Source organism: Microcaecilia unicolor, chromosome 6, assembly GCF_901765095.1.
Source record: "Microcaecilia unicolor chromosome 6, aMicUni1.1, whole genome shotgun sequence".
Lineage (NCBI taxonomy): Eukaryota > Metazoa > Chordata > Amphibia > Gymnophiona > Siphonopidae > Microcaecilia > Microcaecilia unicolor.
Genome location: NC_044036.1, coordinates 332,920,590 through 332,937,768, shown reverse-complemented (window position 1 = coordinate 332,937,768; position 17,179 = coordinate 332,920,590). Strand labels below are relative to the sequence as shown.

The 17,179-nt window shown below is 42.2% G+C and overlaps 1 protein-coding gene across 5 annotated transcripts in view; it reads right to left on the bottom strand.

Moving 5' to 3' along the window:
- ARSG (arylsulfatase G) overlaps positions 1-17,179 on the bottom strand; it is a 173,370-nt gene that overhangs the window by 111,113 nt on the left and 45,078 nt on the right. The gene's annotated exons all lie outside the window — the stretch shown is intronic.

The following is a 17,179-nucleotide window of genomic DNA, read 5'->3' as shown; positions in this document are numbered from 1 at the left end:
AACATTACCTCTAGTGATAACAGCTCAGATTTGGTAATCTTTAAGCTATTTTGCCAACGTTTTTACTTCTGAACTAGAAGGAGATTTGAGTATAGCAACTGTAAAGTTTGTAAAATGAATTATCAGCTGAAAATTCTGAACACGCGAGTTTTATGAGTTTAGGCTTTGTAAAGTATCAAAGCAGGATCATCAAACCTCTGCAAGTACGAGGGAGTTTTCAAACCATCCACGCTGATGATTCTTCAGGAGTTCAAGGGAGACAAAAAAAAAAAAAGCCCGAGATCTTAAAGATGTTGCTGCAACTGGCAAATGCTGGTAGAGGGGTTCTCAACTCAGTCCCTGGGACATAACCAGCCAGTCAGGTTTTTTTTTTTTTTTGTTACATTTGTACCCTGGGCTTTCCCACTCATGGCAGGCTCAATGCGGCTTACATGGGGCAATGGAGGGTTAACTGACTTGCCCAGAGTCACAAGGAGCTGCCTGTGCCTGAAGTGGGAATTGAACTCAGTTCCTCAGTTCCCCAGGACCAAAGTCCACCACCCTAACCACTAGGCCACTCGTTTTCAGGATAACCATACCTATGAGAGAGATCTGTATCAAATGGAGGAGGTGCATACAAATTTCTCATGCATATTCACTGTGGATATCCTGAAAAGTTAACTGGCTGGGTGTGTCCCTAGGACTGGGTTGATAATCCCTGTTTTGGTAGCATTTGCTACTTTAGCTTTTTCACCTTGACTTAACATTTTTCATTGCTGTGTGAAGAAGGGCAAGTTGCATATATTTTCATTTTTAGACCAAGGCAAGTTACATTCAGGTACGGTACATATTTTCCCAGAAGGGTTTATGAACTAAATTTGTACTTGAGGCAATGGAGGGTTAAGTGACTTGCCCAAGGTCATAAGGAGTGTTAGTGGAATTTGAACCCTGGCTTCCCTGGTTCTTTACCGTTAACTACTACTACAGGATACCTACACGCCTAGCTTTTTAAAAATTTTCTCCAGGGACTCTAAGCATACAGAAATCAATCTAAGTCCCGGTGGTCGTATGGTCCAATACTGCTGTCAGCCACCAGCATCTCTGAGGTTTGGTGGACATATGGTCACCTACTTATGGCCCATAATGGACACAGGATTGCTGCTTATATCTTTAAAAGTTATTCCTAGGTTGCATCTCTGAGGATGCCTGTGTATTAGGTTTAATAACTATGGCATGTTTTCCCTCTGAATCACTAAGCAGATCTGGGAAAGCAAATGTTTCCATGTAATGCAGTTTATTACCGAAAATTCTATAAAATATTCTTAGCTTGTTTTGACTCATTTTATTCTCAACATGGTGTTATGTATAGTGAACAAGTCTGCCTTAGTAAAAGAGAATTAGATATTATTCACACACCAGCAGTCTCCAGACTAAACCAAAGAAAATAAACTCCTAAAAGTCAAGTTTCTTGAAAGCACCTCTTTAAAAAAAGGGTAAATTAAATTAGTTGACTCAAAACAGTTGGCCAGAATGAACTGTGCCCAAAGAGTAACTGTGAAACGGTCCATATCCTAAATAATATCTAATATCATTCTAGCTGAACAGACAGCCATAAGGAAACTGTTTTAAGAGTGAGATCTTTTACGGAGGACCGCTAAAGAAGTTCAAAGGGGGGGAGGGCCTAGTGAGGGCCGACAACACCAAAATGAGATACCATTAGGGTACCACTGCCCAAAGTGAGGGTTGAATGAACTTAACTGTACAAAAATGTTTACTTATAAAATTGTACAACATCCAGCTAGGTAGGCTGCAATAGAGGCCCAATCAATTTTGCCTCTAAAGCAAGCAAGCACTGCTACTGGACCTTGAGTGAATTAAGCACCGGCAGAAAAATACTGCTGTCATCAGAATCTTCAAGTCTCTGCCTCCATTGATTTGAAAAGGAACATAACCCACAGGTCTGGACTAGAGAGTTGCATGGGAACAGAAATTTCACCCGTCCCGCTGGAATCTAAGCCATCCCCCCACCCGTCCCCACTAGAATCTCCTCCAACCCTCCCCATTCCCATAAGTAATCTCCTCCATCCCCTGTGTTACAATAACTTTACTTGTGCTAAATAACTCAACAGTAGCCCATGTTGATATCTTCCCCTCTCAATGCTGTCAACCATATCCATTAATTTTTTTTAGTACTATTATAATTGTCATGGCACAAAGAAAGGATAGGTAGGTTGGCCTGGCACTACACTTCTGTGGGAACCCCACAGAACCTACATCTATCCCTGTGGGATCCCCACCCACAGGACCTGCGTCCATCCCCACAGGAGTCCCGTGGACCTGGAGGGGATTCTTAGTAACCCCGTTCCTGAGCAGCTCTCTAGTCTGGACTGGTCTAGCAGGATGAAAAGCAGGTGCAAATGTCCACAGCTATTCTGTACCTGTAGCAAGTTTCAAAGTGGAAGTACTCAGCACCTACTCTTTGAAACTCTCTGTAAAGTCCCTCAGTAAAAGATACCAGCGGATTTTGTCCAAAAGAAGTCTGAAAACTGCTCCCTAAAACTTCACACACCCCCATAAATAGCAACACACTGGGAAAGGTCAAATTACCTTAAAGGAGGTCCTTGGACCTATCGGCACGATGCTAAACATTAAGGGGATAATTCTATAAAGTTGCATTACAATCTTCATTCCCCACTGGCACATGCTCCCAAGTCTATAACGGGATTTTGGTACCACTGTGCCAATTTTTCTCATGACGCATTTAAGTGGCGCTGAACTGTAGGTGCCAATTAATAGAATTACTTCCTTCAGGGGTAATTCTATAAAAGATGTGCTAACATTTATGTGCACTGCTGTGTACGTAAGTATTTCAAATATTACGATATACTACTACTACTTATCATTTCTATATGAGAGTATGTGCAAATATAGACACGTGCATGCCTCTATTCCACCAATGCACACTTTTCGGAGCACGCATATTTTCATGATGGAGATTAGGATGGGCTCACATGTGTGTTCCTTATAAAACACTCAAAATTATGCACATTCTCTGGCATTTACAGTTGTGTGGCTGATGTTACTTGCTCACACCTTACTTCTAGGTATGTATGTAACACCCAGTAGGCTAGTATTTTATACAGGAAAAGTATCTGCCTGTGCTATCCGGGCACCTAGTGTAGGAACTTCGATACAGAACTGCCCTTAAAGGCAGGATATTCAAAGAAATGTATGCATTTGCCAGCAAATGATGAATGGAAAACTCAGTTAAGCATGTATTTTTAGTTCTTATAAGGAAAAAGCTGGGCTAAATGGCCACATTTTTTTCCCATTTAAAAATTGTTATTGAAACGTTTTCCAGCAAAGGGTCCCAAACCGAAAACAATAAGCAAATAACCAACAATAAAACCACTATGATAGCACGCAACTACGGAATGCACTACCAAACGTCATGAAAACAATGCATGACCTAACAAACTTCCGGAAATCATTAAAAACCAACTTGTTCAAAAAGGCATACCATAACGATCCAACTTAACCTGAACCCTGTAACACAACGAAACCTATACCAGAACTGGACAATACTTAACTCTTCCTCCTTCATTACCTAATTTACTCTGTCACTCATGAACGCTAACGCAATACCACTCTGTAATTCTTATACCGGAACTGGCGATTGCCATCATGGTACTATGTAAGCCACATTGAGCCTGCAAATATTTATTTATTGCATTTGTATCCCACCTATTTGCAGGCTCAAATAGGTGGGAAAATGTGGGATACAAATGCAACAAATAAGACAACAGTTCAAACATACCCTTGCCTAAACCCCCATTCCTCCCTCCCTCCTCCCCATCCTGTCCCCCCTACCCGCAAAACTTATATAAGCATCATACACTGTGTGGGAACCGCGAGATTTACCACAAATCAATATAATCAACAACTTGTAATGAAGCAGGAGTGCAATTGGTGCCCACAAGCAGTCAAATTGCTGTTCCTTATATTTAATAGCCGTTAATTTTTCCATCAAGAACAGATTTCGCAAACAAGTCCTCCAGTCCACCAAACTAGGTGTGTTAAGTGCCTTCCACAGCTGAGCAATTGCACATCTGGCAGCTGCCAAACAGTAAAAGAGGATCCTTTGTGAGCTATCATCCAAAAATGAAGTTGTATTATTTAAAAGACAAATCTGGGGTAAAGGACCGGGAAGATATAGATTGGATAATTTACTGAATGTCCACATTTTATCCAGAAAAGTGGTTCTCAACCCAGTCCTTGAGGCACACCCAGCCAGTCGGGTTTTCAAGATACCTACAATGAATATGCATGAGATAGATTTGCATACAAAGGAGGCCGTTCATGCAAATCTATTGTGGATATCCTCAGTGGCGTTCCTAGGTTGGCTGCCACCCGGGGCAGATCGCCGCTGTGCACTCCCCTGGCGCATCACCTCCTGGGGGTGCAGGAAGCAGTCAAATGGCTGTTGGCTCTGCCAATTCCCTGCCCCGGAACAGGAAGTAATGTCATAGGGTGCAGGGGAACCGGAGGAGCAGACAGTCGCATGGCTGCTCCCTGCACCCTCTTGCAGCGTGTACTCGGGTGGACCGCCCCACCCTTGGTACGCCACTGGATATCCTGAAAACCTGACTGGCTGGGTGTGTCCTGAGGACTGAGTTGAGAACCCCTGCTAAAGAGGGGAGAAGGCGGAACAGAAACTTATATATTTAGCAGCAATATTCAGCTGCTAAACAGATAAGTTATGTGTTTAAAATTAGGCCTGCAAAATAGCAAACAGAAAGACAGAGGTGTGGTGGCTGCTCATTTGTGTGTTCAGTGGTGCCAGCTAAACTTCTAAGTATATGAATACAGTTAAATGCCAGTGCAGGCACTTTATGCACTGACCAGCCCAGCTGAATATTATTTAGAAAAAAAGCCATAATTTATGCTCAAAATAATTTTTTACACTTCCTCTAAGACTAAAATGAGGAAAACTAATTTTGAAAAAAGAAATTTATCCAACCATGCAGATGAATATATGCAGCAAAATGTTTTTTAAATAAAGTTTAAACTAAGCCAAGGAAAATTACAAACTCTCCCAATGCACAAATAAATTGCTGTTTTTACTAAAACCCACAAATAATTTCCCTGGTAAATTTTCAAGTCCGTAAGAAAAGTTGCTCCAAGAAGTGGAAAGAAAACCAATTGTTCCAAATATTAATGTATAACAAGACAGGACATAAAAAGAACATTCTATCACCAAGCTCAGCTCAAATAAAAATGAAAAATCCAAGCTGAATAGGAGACAGAAGAACAGCCCACACTGAACAAGCTTCAGTAACCGAGGAGAGACGAGAACAGCTGGACACTAATTCAGGATGACATCCCTGTGAAGAGATATTTTCTAAAATCAGACTACAGTGGGAGTTCAGGTTGTGATAAGGTCCTCACTTTACACTGAAATATTCAGCTTCCCTCTTGTTACCGAGCACATAAACAGCAGACGAGCTTTGCACATCCATAACCGCATTTATTGAAGTTAATGGTTTGGTTTATGTAATGCATTGAGAGGCCTTGTTTCATTTTATGAAATATGAATAATTTAGCTCCCTGTCATGAAACAATTTAGGCCCCATAAAAGTCTACTCCTTGCATGATTCTTCTGTTTTCTATTTGTTTTTTGTTTTTTTATGTTGCTATATGATTACTGCATACATAGTAACACAGTAAATGATGGCAGTTAAAGATCAATTCCACCTGGTCTGCCCTACTGTCATTTTCTCTGGTTCTCTATTTTAGCTACATGAGCACACTTATATTTAAGTATATTTTATTGGATAAACTCATACAAAACATCAAAGATACAACATTCAATTAAAGCAGTCGAATGGAAACAACAACCAGCAAAGAAACAACTAATAGCAGCATATGGAGGAATGGCCTAGTGGTTAGGGTGGTGGACTTTGGTCCTGGGGAACTGAGGAACTGAGTTTGATTCCCACTTCAGGCACTGGCAGCTCCTTGTGACTCTGGGCAAGTCACTTAACCCTTCATTGCCCCATGTAAGCCGCATTGAGCCTGCCATGAGTGGGACAGCACGGGGTACAAATGTAACAAAAAAAAAATCTAGTAACAAACAGCATCCCTGAAACTCTGCAACAAAAACCAAGTTTTACAAGAAATGCCGATCCACTGTGGGGAAGGGAGGCTTGCATTCTTACAACCTTCCCCCAAACCCTCCCCATCCCATACTGACCCCCATATTTCCTGTATTCCCCCAACCCCCACCCTCCCTCCGAAACTCACATCTAATCCACCACACAACACCCTCTCATAGAGCCATGACCTAAAAAGAGATAAAGCCCCTTCATAAAAGCCCTATGCAACAGGAACCTTCCTGTTTAAAACTGGACTCCTAGACCACGGGTGAAGGTCTAGGTAGATCAAATCGCCAAAAAGCATTTAGAGCGTTTATAAGTTGGATGTGCTTATCTAGACTCCCATGAGTGCATAGAGTTGATTTCTCCATTGTCAATGAGAGGGACCCTCCGGGGCAACCCACTGCTGGAAGATACACTTCTCCACCAAAGTCGCTTTATGGAGGAACAATTTAGGTCCCTTTGTCCAGACACCCACATCACCCTCACAACGCGAGATCCAAGTCACAAAAGAAAGGGCGATATGAGAGCCCAGCAAATGGCCAAGATATGCAGATATTTCTTCCCAAAAAGACATAATATGAGGACAAGCACAAAATACATGGTACAAGGTACCGCCCTCTGCACCACATTTTGCACAAGCTGGGAAGGCTATGATAATAGCTTATGCTGAGGGGGGAAAGAAGCTCCAATGTCTAGCCTGGAACGGACACTCTCGATTGTCTGCACTATGAGCCACCGGGGGAATACTCCTCACCAGCTGAGGAAAGTTAAGCAACCTCAAAGGCCAAGCCCCCTCTCTTTCCCATGCCAGTTGTAGAAGACCATAATCCCTAGCCGGATCCATTAATTGAAAAGCCTTATGCGATCCGGAAATGGTTACCCGATCATCTGAAACCCCTATGAAGAAAGCTGTGAATTTATGATCAAGAAGCATAGCTAGAGGCAAGAGATCTAATGAGCGGACATAATAGGAAGTAAGCAAAAAAAAACCAAAAAACTCCCCACAATTCTTTAGCTGAGAAGGAAGATCTCCAAAAGATTGCAAATGCCCATCCGGTGTCAAAAAATGTTCAAAGAGGGAAAAACCAATTGCCTTCCATGTAACAAAACCTCCATGCTCCCAACCGGGGACAAATCCACCATTACCACAGACAGGCAGTAAGGAAGTACATTCAGCACAGTCACCCCACACCTTAATAAAATCTTTCCAAAGGTCTTTTAGGGGTCTTAGAAGACAACTATGTTTAACCTCCATGAGCAGCAGCCCATATAAAGCATGAAGTAGGTAATTAAAGTGCCAGGGCCGAAACAAAGCTGAATTTATGTCCCTGAGCGTATAATCATGGGTATCCGACAGTCAATCTTTAAAATGGCAAGTAAGACATGCCTGACTGTACGTCCACAAAAATCTGACAGTCCCAGACCTCCTATCTTCCACCTGCCATAGAAAAAGGCTCCAACTTGTTCATGTAGCTTCCTTAAATCTTTCTTAATCTGATGGGGAGAACCTGCAGAACATACAACCATTTGAGAAAAATCGTCACCTGGTACAAATTAATATAGCTACACAAGAAGAAGGGCAACTTGGGCCCATGCTATCAAGCTTTTTTTTTTTTTTTTTTTGCTTCATGAAACAAATGTTGAAAATTTAAAGAATGCAAGTTACGAGTGTCCGACAGCAGAAGAATCCCCAGATAAGTGAGCACACTTAAACTAGCATGAGCTCCCACCATGTCTTTTACTTGTCACTCAAACCTTATTCCTATCACTGTCTTCTGTACCTGCTCATTTATAATAGCTGCTGTATTGAGTCTTGGGAAGCCGTGGCATAGATGAAATTACAGTAACATATGTTAAGGGTATAACAGAGAATGGCACAGGGATAACATTTGTCCCAATCCCAGCCCCATCCCCGTGGGTTTTGTCTCCGTCCCCACCCCATCGGCCCTGTCTCCATCCCTATCCTGTCCCCGCATGTCCTGTCTCCATCCCCACCCCATTAGCTCTGTTCTCATCTGCAGAAGCCTAATGATTTTTTATTAAAGTATAAAAAGAAACAATAATCTGTGCAACTGTTGTGTATAAATAACAAATAGAAAACAATAATAACAATGAGCAGCTATAATAAACCCTCCCAGCACCACTACCCTTGCAACCCCAACAATAGCCAACTTCTACTACCCCCAGGAATCCTAATCTACCCTGTTAAAATGTCCAGGGGTATAAAATGCAACCCGTTCTATATGCCCTAGAGACGAGAAATATGCCCTATGAAGCACTGTTATGATTTTTTTTAATCTGTGGATGAATAAGAAGTCATCAACAATCTCAGGATTCAGTCTAGCTCTCCTGTCTTCCACAGTCTCTCCTGCAATAGAAGATGTCTTCTTAGAAGATGTGTTGGTAGCAGGATGTACAGGATCCCCCATGCAAATGTTGCTAGCTGTGGACAGAATGTTTGCTTGTTTTTCCAAAAAATAAAAATATTGTCACCTGATTCACTCAAACATAAATAACAGTCCAGTTCATTAACAGCTTTAAAAGCATTAAGTGACACAGGGTCAAAGTTTGTCCCTGTCCTCATGGGCTCTGTCCCCATCCCTGCCTCATCCCCGTGGGATCTGTCCCCGCCCCATCCCCACAGGCTCTGTCCCTATCCCCATCCCATTCTCTAGGGTATAACCATGGCTCTTCTCTGCAGATCACCTGAACATCTTGGAAACCTGAAGCAACTGTACCAGTAATGTTATGCTTGTATCGTACCTTGTGATCCTTTCAACACATCAATAATTCTCAGCTAGGATAAAATCCCTTTATCAACAGTCAAAATACACTACTAATTTACTAAAAGAAAATGTGTGTACTTATAGCTCAAAGAAGACTGGGTATTGTTTTCAGATAAACCCATCTGTCAACCACGATATGTGTGCTGCCTGCTAGAAGCCTCATACTCAATGGACCTGCTCAGCACTACACCGTACCACTTTATCAATGTAGGCAACCAATAATATAGGAAAGTTTAACTCCATCAGGAAGAAATACATGAGACTGGATGCAGAAGTAACATAGTAGATGACAGAAGATAAAGACCTGTACGGTCCATCCAGTCTGCCCAACAAGATAAACTCACAGCATAAGGTATGATGTGATACTGCATATGCATACTTGATCTTCATTTGTCCTTGCCACTCTGAGGGAAGAAACTGTAGAAGTCTGCCCAGCACTGGTCTTGTTCTCCAACTACTGAAGTTGTTATTGAAACCCCACTCCAGCCTATTCATATCTATCCAGCCACGATCAGGGCACAGGCCGTAAAAGTATACCCGGCACTGGCCTATCTATCCAGCTAGAATCAAGGCACGATCAGTATGCCAGGTACGGACCTTGTTCTCCTGTTACTGAAGCTGAATCTGTCCAGCCATGATCAGGGCACAGACCATAGAAGTCTGCCCAGCACTGGCTTTGCTTCCCAATTACTCGTGTTGCCATCTAATCACCGCTAAGCCCTTTCAATCCACTGGAAAAGCATGGTGAGGAATGGACTCACCCTGGATTCTGGAATTATTTGCTCTTCAAATCCAAGATCAAGACAAAATTACATTTCAAGTAGGGTACGCACTTCCCTGCCCTAGAGGACTAGATTTACTGAAGTGCTTCACCACATACTAACAACTAACGGCTCTTCCCCTCTACCGCACAGATGTGTCAACAATAATGCTTTGGTTTCTTCTACCATGGCTTGATTATGCAATGAATGTCTGTCGAGTAAAGCTGGTATATGCCTTCCAATTAAATAAAAGAATATTTTTGAGTCAAGATTTAACAACCTAGCAAGAAAAAGCTTTGAATTTGGTTCAACTGGAGATGCTGACCATAAAGAATTCTTGAGAATGGGGAAGTATGTGGAAAATGTAGCAGGTGGATACAACAAACTATTAGTGTACTGGCTGTGTTTCGGTCATGCTATTCTTAGAAAAAGTCAGAGTAAGTTAGAAAAAAAAAGGAATCTTTATTACTCACCGCAATAGTAAAAGAAATAGTATTGGCTCTTGGAATTAGTAGTTTTACAGAACAGAGTCTAACACCAGTAGCTTTGGAATTTGTAAAAGAATCAGTCTGAACTCGGAGAAAAGAGAAAAAGGAGGAAGGAAAGTTTATTCCTCACTGTCATACAAAGGTTACAGAGCTGAGAGAAAGAAAGAAAGAAAGAATGAATGAAAGATTCTTAGCTGTAAAGAATTAGTTCTCACGGGGGAGGGGGGGGAGGGGGAAGTACACCCCCCTCGGAAAACAGGTTGTGGCAAGGATATGAAACTTCTCTTGCCAGCCGGGCTATTTCAGAGTCTCTTTAGATGAGCAGTTACTTATATACCCTTCCCATCACAAAGGACCACCTCATATATCACCCAATCAGCAATCCTGCAAGTATATAGGAGACCTGTGATAGGGCCCTTAGGATCCTTGCCACACCTCTGCTCAGTAACAAACAGTTGGGATGTCATGACGACGGGGGGTCTTGTCAGTTTGTTTGTAACAAGACAGTTGGGCTGGGATGTCATGGCAATGGTTTTGTCAGTTTGTTGTCAGCCAAAAATTCCTGTCTTGCCACTATCAGTGAAAACTCACAGAAACACACAGAAATAAGCAGATCCAAAAGAAAAGACCAGAACATTCCACAACATTAGTTAATTGGAAGACATTTAAAATGCCAAATAGAAACTGGAGAACTGCTGCAATTTCTAGGAAGAAAGACATTGGAAATTAGAGAGAGGAAGACAGAAAATGAACATGGTCTCACAAACTCATTAATCTACAAGCTCCTATGATACAAGATGATTAGCCATGTTTATGATTAGCAGGAGTGGAGGTAATTATACAAGATACATTCTTTTTCTAAAAGGACAAATTAGGTACAAAACTGTTGGCAGGAGGTGGATTAACTTTATATGCTATAGACAAAATAAAATCCAGTGAGCCAGGGAGCAGCTGAGTTGCTGTGGGTTGTCTTGAAGAAACTTCAGGCGTCTAATATCTATGTAGATGCAACCTATAGGCTGCCGTCACAAGAGGAATAGGCAGATATATACACGATTGAGGCCATCCAAAAGATAGCATACAAAGTTGTGGTGCTGTTAATGAGAACAGTAGATCTACCACGTACAGATTACAGCATGTGAGTGGGGAACAGAGGGAAACTGAATCTGTACAAAAACTTCTCAAGCAACTAAAAGGAGGTCATTTGTGGAGAAATGATGCTGTGTAGTACTAACTATGGAGACAGTATCATTGGCATTATGGTAGGGGACCACCTGGATTTCGGTGACCAGTGTACTGCATGGATCAAGGTAGACAATAGATCAAAACCATCCCCAACTAGAACAAGCCTTCTGATTTTAAGAAAATGAATTACAAAAATATATGAACTGGGTGAAAAGCTGATTTAGAGCGATAGTGAACGGGAGTCATTCTGGTACAGGCAAAGTGATTAGTAGGTGTCACAAGGAGCAGTGCTAGGGCCAGCACTTTTGAATATCCTTATAAGTTGAATTGGTTTATTGATAAGGAATTTGCTGTGTTCTGGGCTGTTACTTGCTTTGTGTTATATGTATAACAAATTTTATGTAAATGGAGATATATGTTAACCTATCTATACAGTTGTCATTAGCTGAAAAACAGACAAATAGAAAGGGTAAATATGATGAAAGATTAATTTTAAATATTTAGGAAAATGGTCAATGTTACGAGTGCTGCACTTAGAAAAATGCAATTAGGATGCAAAAATCTTAGTGCTACCAAGTTTCCAAGTTTATTAGAAGATTTTCTATCCCATCCATGAAAAAGATAAGAACATAAGAGTAGCCATACTAGGTCAGACCAATGGTCCATCTAGCCCAGTATCCTGTTTTCCCAACAGTGGCCAAGCTAGGTCTGGGCACCTTATCATCTTAAATGGGAGAGTAAGAAGAGCTGAAAACACAGACCATAAGGAGATTGGGGTAAAACTACAATATAAGATAGGGGGCAGTGTAGGGGGAGTGGAGTGGAGGAGTGGCCTAGTGGTTAGGGTGGTGGACTCTGGTCCTGGGGAACTGGGTTGAGTCCCACTGCAGCTCCTTGTGACTCTGGGCAAGTCACTTAACCCTCCATTGCCCCAGGTACAAATAAATTCCTGTATATAATATGTAAGCCGCATTGAGCCTGCCATGAGTGGGAAAGCGCGGGGTACAAATGTAGGTGAATAGCTGGCAGTCAGTCACCAAAAAAAGAAAATGTCCTTTGGGTCATCCAACTGATGACCTCAAGTTGGCCGGTATTTCAAAACACTAGAGAAGCATTGAGAAGTCAATAAAGGAGGCATTACTAGCTAAACAAGTAACAATCTCTCTACAGGTTTCTGGCAAGAGCCCACCTTCAGAACTGTGTTCAGCATTGGAGACCACATTTATTAAAGGATATCGATACAGTGAAAGTAATTTTAAAAAGGGCCTGCACTGTAAATCATCTGCTGAGAGAACGAAGATGTTAAAGATGTACTCTACAAGAAAGAAAAGGAAAGGGACATATGAGACATTCAAATAAATAACGAACTAAAATCCAAATCCAAGTATTCAACAGGCTTCAATAAAAGGTTCAAATAACTGTAATCCACTAAGATTAGTTACGTGGAATCTAAGAACTAATACACAAAATCACCAGACGATACAGAATGAAAAGCTCAAAAACAAAGAGTCACCATGTGAAACTGGAGAGAGTGAAGCTCCAAAGGAATGCGAGAGGGTGATGGACATGTGGTAGGGGGAAAAAAGCAAGCTTGTCTCATATAAAGCTCTATTTAGGCTATTATTTACATTAACAAAATTTCCAAGACAAACTGGCCACACAAGGCAAAATAAATAAAAAATCGTAGCCTTCACTAGAATGACAACAATGACACATTACTTTCCCAACCAGCACCAATGTTATCAGACAGATATTCAAACTGCCAATGTGCTGAAAGTCCTTGGACTTTCTTGGAATGTTACACAGCTGTTAGCCCAATGCCCATGGTAACAACTAATCAGCCACATTCCAGCCTAGCGCAGCATATGAAAACATACAATCACCCGAGGTCATCACAATCATTTTAGACAAAATATAACCTGAAGCGCATTCACATGCGTTACATTAAAGCACTTAAAATAATTGATCCGAGACTCCTAGCCCTTGGGCATTGAAATGCAAACTGAAATCAAGTGCCTCAGACAGCAGGCAACAAGCAATGACACTACCAGATCTGGCAGTGACAACAGAGTTTAAGAAATATGCACTATGACATGATGCTTCTAATAATGTCTCAACTTTAGGTTTATCGCCACTGGTTTTGTAAAAATAAATAAATAAAAATACTAAAACAAACAAAAAAAGAAAGAAATCTCAAGTTCACATTCTTCCAAGTTGGTCTTTGAATTCTAAAGCAAAATTTTAATAGGTGTGTGTGAGAGGAAAGACCTTTCCATTCTTAAGGTGATGAAAACCCAATAGATTAATCAGCAACTCCCCTCCCCCCCCAAAAAAAGTCCAAATGCCCTATGACCTATTTCTTCCTCTTCTTTCCATCATATCATGGCCCATACATTTTATTTATTTACTAGTAAAAAAGGCCCGTTTCTGACAGAAATGAAATGGGCGCTAGCAAGGTTTTCCTCGGAGTGTGTATGTTTGAGAAAGTGTGTGTGAGAGATGGAGTGTGGGTGTCAGAGAGAGAATGAGAGAGAGACAGAGAGAGTGTGTGTGTGTGTGTGTGTGTGTGTGTGTGTGTGTGTGTGAGAGAGAGAGTGTGTGAGAGACAGAGTGTCTGTGTGTGTGAGACTGTGTGTGTGTGACAGAGAGATAGAGTGTGATAGACAGAGAGTGTATTAGAGAGAGTGTATGTGAGAGACAGGGAGTGTGTGCCCCCCTCTTGCAGGTCCCCCACCCCCCTTCTCACAGGCCCCCCCTCCCCATCCCCACCTCTCTGGTCTCAGGACCCCCTCCCCACCTCCCTCTCCAGCCATTCATGTCCAGCGACCCTCCTCTCCCCCTGCCCCCCTGCAGCCACCCATGTTCAGCGACCCTCCTCTACCCCTGCAGCCACCCATGTCCAGCGACCCTATACCCCCGGCGCATCAAACCCCCTCGCCACCCGCAGCGGCCGCTACAAAAAGGAAAAAACAATAAATGTTTTTAAACCTGAAACGCGGCACCGTAGACAGCCATTGGCTGTCGGCTCTGCAGCCGCTCCCTCCTCTCGCCTCTCACGTTGCTGCGCTCCTCCGGGGTCTTACTCTAGAGGCAGTGACGTGGAGGCGAGAGGAGGAGCGGCTGCTCAACAGAAGCAGCAGCAGCCGGACAGCGTTACCAGTGACAGCTACGGGTGGCGAGGGGGTTGATGTGCTTGGGGGGGGGGGGGGTTGTTGATATGCTTCAGGGGAGGGGGTGTTTGAGTGGCGCACTCACAGCTGATTCCCAGGCAGGGGGAGGAGTAGGGAAACACGCGGAGCAAGTTGCTCCGCGTGTTTCCCTACTCCTCCTCCTGCCTTGGAATCAGCTGTGAGTGACGTCAGCCTGGCTACGGAGCCTAGCTCAGCAACTCCAGGAGCCACGGACACAGGCTACTTTACAACGTTGGTGGTGGGAATTATTATATAGGATTAGGATTTATTTACCGTCTTTTTGAAGGAATGGATGCTTTTCTTTTTTTTTGGGGGGGGGGGGGTGGTAGGGTCTGACAGTTCTTGCTCAGTCCATTGGGCTCAAATGGGACTAAACTGTTCATAGGCAGCGGAATAGGATGGCCCATTGGGACCACGGCCGATTTTAGCAACTAGAGAGCTTGAGGATGGGCTACATATTTTTGGTATGAGCGCCAAACAGATCAAGGTGTTCTGCTGCCCTTGCTGTTCCTGAGACAGCAGTACCATAAGCCTTCAATCACAACTTCCAAGGATGGAGAGGGCAGGGACACAATTTGCTCGGTTTTAATTCCCCTTTATTTTATCACAGTCATCAGAGCAGCGGCCCTGAAAAGCACTCCAACTGGTGCTCCCTCTAGAGCACACGATACATGCTACTAGAACTAGAATAAAGTCAGTAGGCATTGTTGCTGAAAGATAGCCAGATGCCTTTACCTAGCTAAAATAACTTGAGGGAACCATGTCTCCCATATGGCAGCATGCAGCAAGGAAAGTCATTATTTTTAAGTGGTTCCTGACTATTGGTCTAGGCATGACTAAAGCTGTGAGCTCAAACTGGGAGAAACCAATGGTTCATCTAACCTTGTATCCTGTCCATGTCATTGTCCCCAAGTTTTTAATAACACCCACAGATCCAAACTAGAGCTCATCTAGTACTCCATGCAGATGTGTAAATGTGTAGCAACCTGGACCCCACCCCAATCACTACTGTTCATATCCTAGGAATGTGTCCATACCCTTCTTGAACCCTACTAAACTGGGCAAAAGGGGTTAGACTCGGGAGTAATCTAAGGAAACAGTTTTTATGGAAAGGGTGGTCAGGTGGAACAACCTCCCAGAGGAGTTGGTAGAGACAAGAGCTATATCTGAATTCAAAAAAGCATGGAACACGTAGGAGCTCTAGGGGAAAAGAATGGATCGTAGAGCTTGGTGCAGATGAGCAGACTGGTTAGGCTATATAGTCTTTACTATCATTTTTCTCTGTTTTTCTATAAAAAAAGAAAAAAAAAAGGTCCCAGCAATCTTTCACCTTTATGGCAGTTAAGGCCTGTTCTCCAGCATCCTATAACAATATTCTTTTTTAAAGATAATAACTATGCACATCAGATTACACAGGATATCAAGTGCCTGTAATACACATAAACATACGATACAGTATCTGTGGGGCAATTCCAATTATCAGTTATGGAACAAAGGCTGAGCTTTATCTTCTCTCACACAACACCATGTCCTGCACTTCCAACAACTAAAAAGAAAGTAACAGATTTCCTCATCACAAAACCTACTCTTTCTAGCCCAGACACGGTTGAAACCGGTTTGATATGGTTACTCATCATTCAACCTTCAAATGCCTAACGAAGCAAATTGGAATCTGCCTTATAGAAACCTCATCGTAGTATGAATTCAATTCACAGGGAATTCTCAGTACACGCTTTGACTAAAATTCATGACAATAAAATAATGATAAGTTTGGGAAAATAAGCAAAGCTGCCTCAATGTTCTGAAACCTCAGGTGAATCTCTTAAATGAGGGAATAGATACTACACAGAAATGTTCACGTTGGACACATGATAGTGTGCATAATGGCAATTTAGGAGTTGGAAAATTCTCACCCACGGCATCATGAAAGTTCAACGGTTGCAACTTTCAAAGGACTAAAGAAGATTCACTCATGCAAACTATTAAGGGTACTAATTTATTTATTTATTGTTCGCTTATATCCCACATTTTCCCACTCATGCAGGCACTCAAAATCCCTAAAAAACAGCAGCAGGATATAGTCTAATTTCAAAGCAATGGGCTTCAGCCCCACTTTCCCAGCGACACTCCTTGGACGTTGCTCTCTCTCACACTGTCTCAGGTAACCCAGCAAAGGACAGAGACTTAAAGTAGAAGGGTAGCCTAGTGGTTAAAGAACTGGGCTTGACATCCAGGGGTGTCCAGTTCAAATCCCACTGTTGCTCCTTTTCATCTTGGACAAGTCACTTAACCCTTCAATGCCTCAGGTACAAAATTTTAAAATTGGATTGTGAATACCTAGTTGACCTGAATATATTTCACCATGAGCTACTACTAAAAACATGCGAGGAAAATCCAACATAATAAATAAAATTATACCTGAAATCTAAAAATGCTCGTAATCTCTGCTAACACTTCAAATGATTTTAGCAGGCTAGATTCATAGTCTCTGAGAGGGAAACCTACTCTCTATGTTATAATTGTAATCATGAAGGCAATAATTATATAACAACTCACCAAAGTTATGCAGCCAGAATCTCCCTAATTCTATAAATTTAGCGCCTAATTGTAAGCGAGTGTTTTGTTTGACGA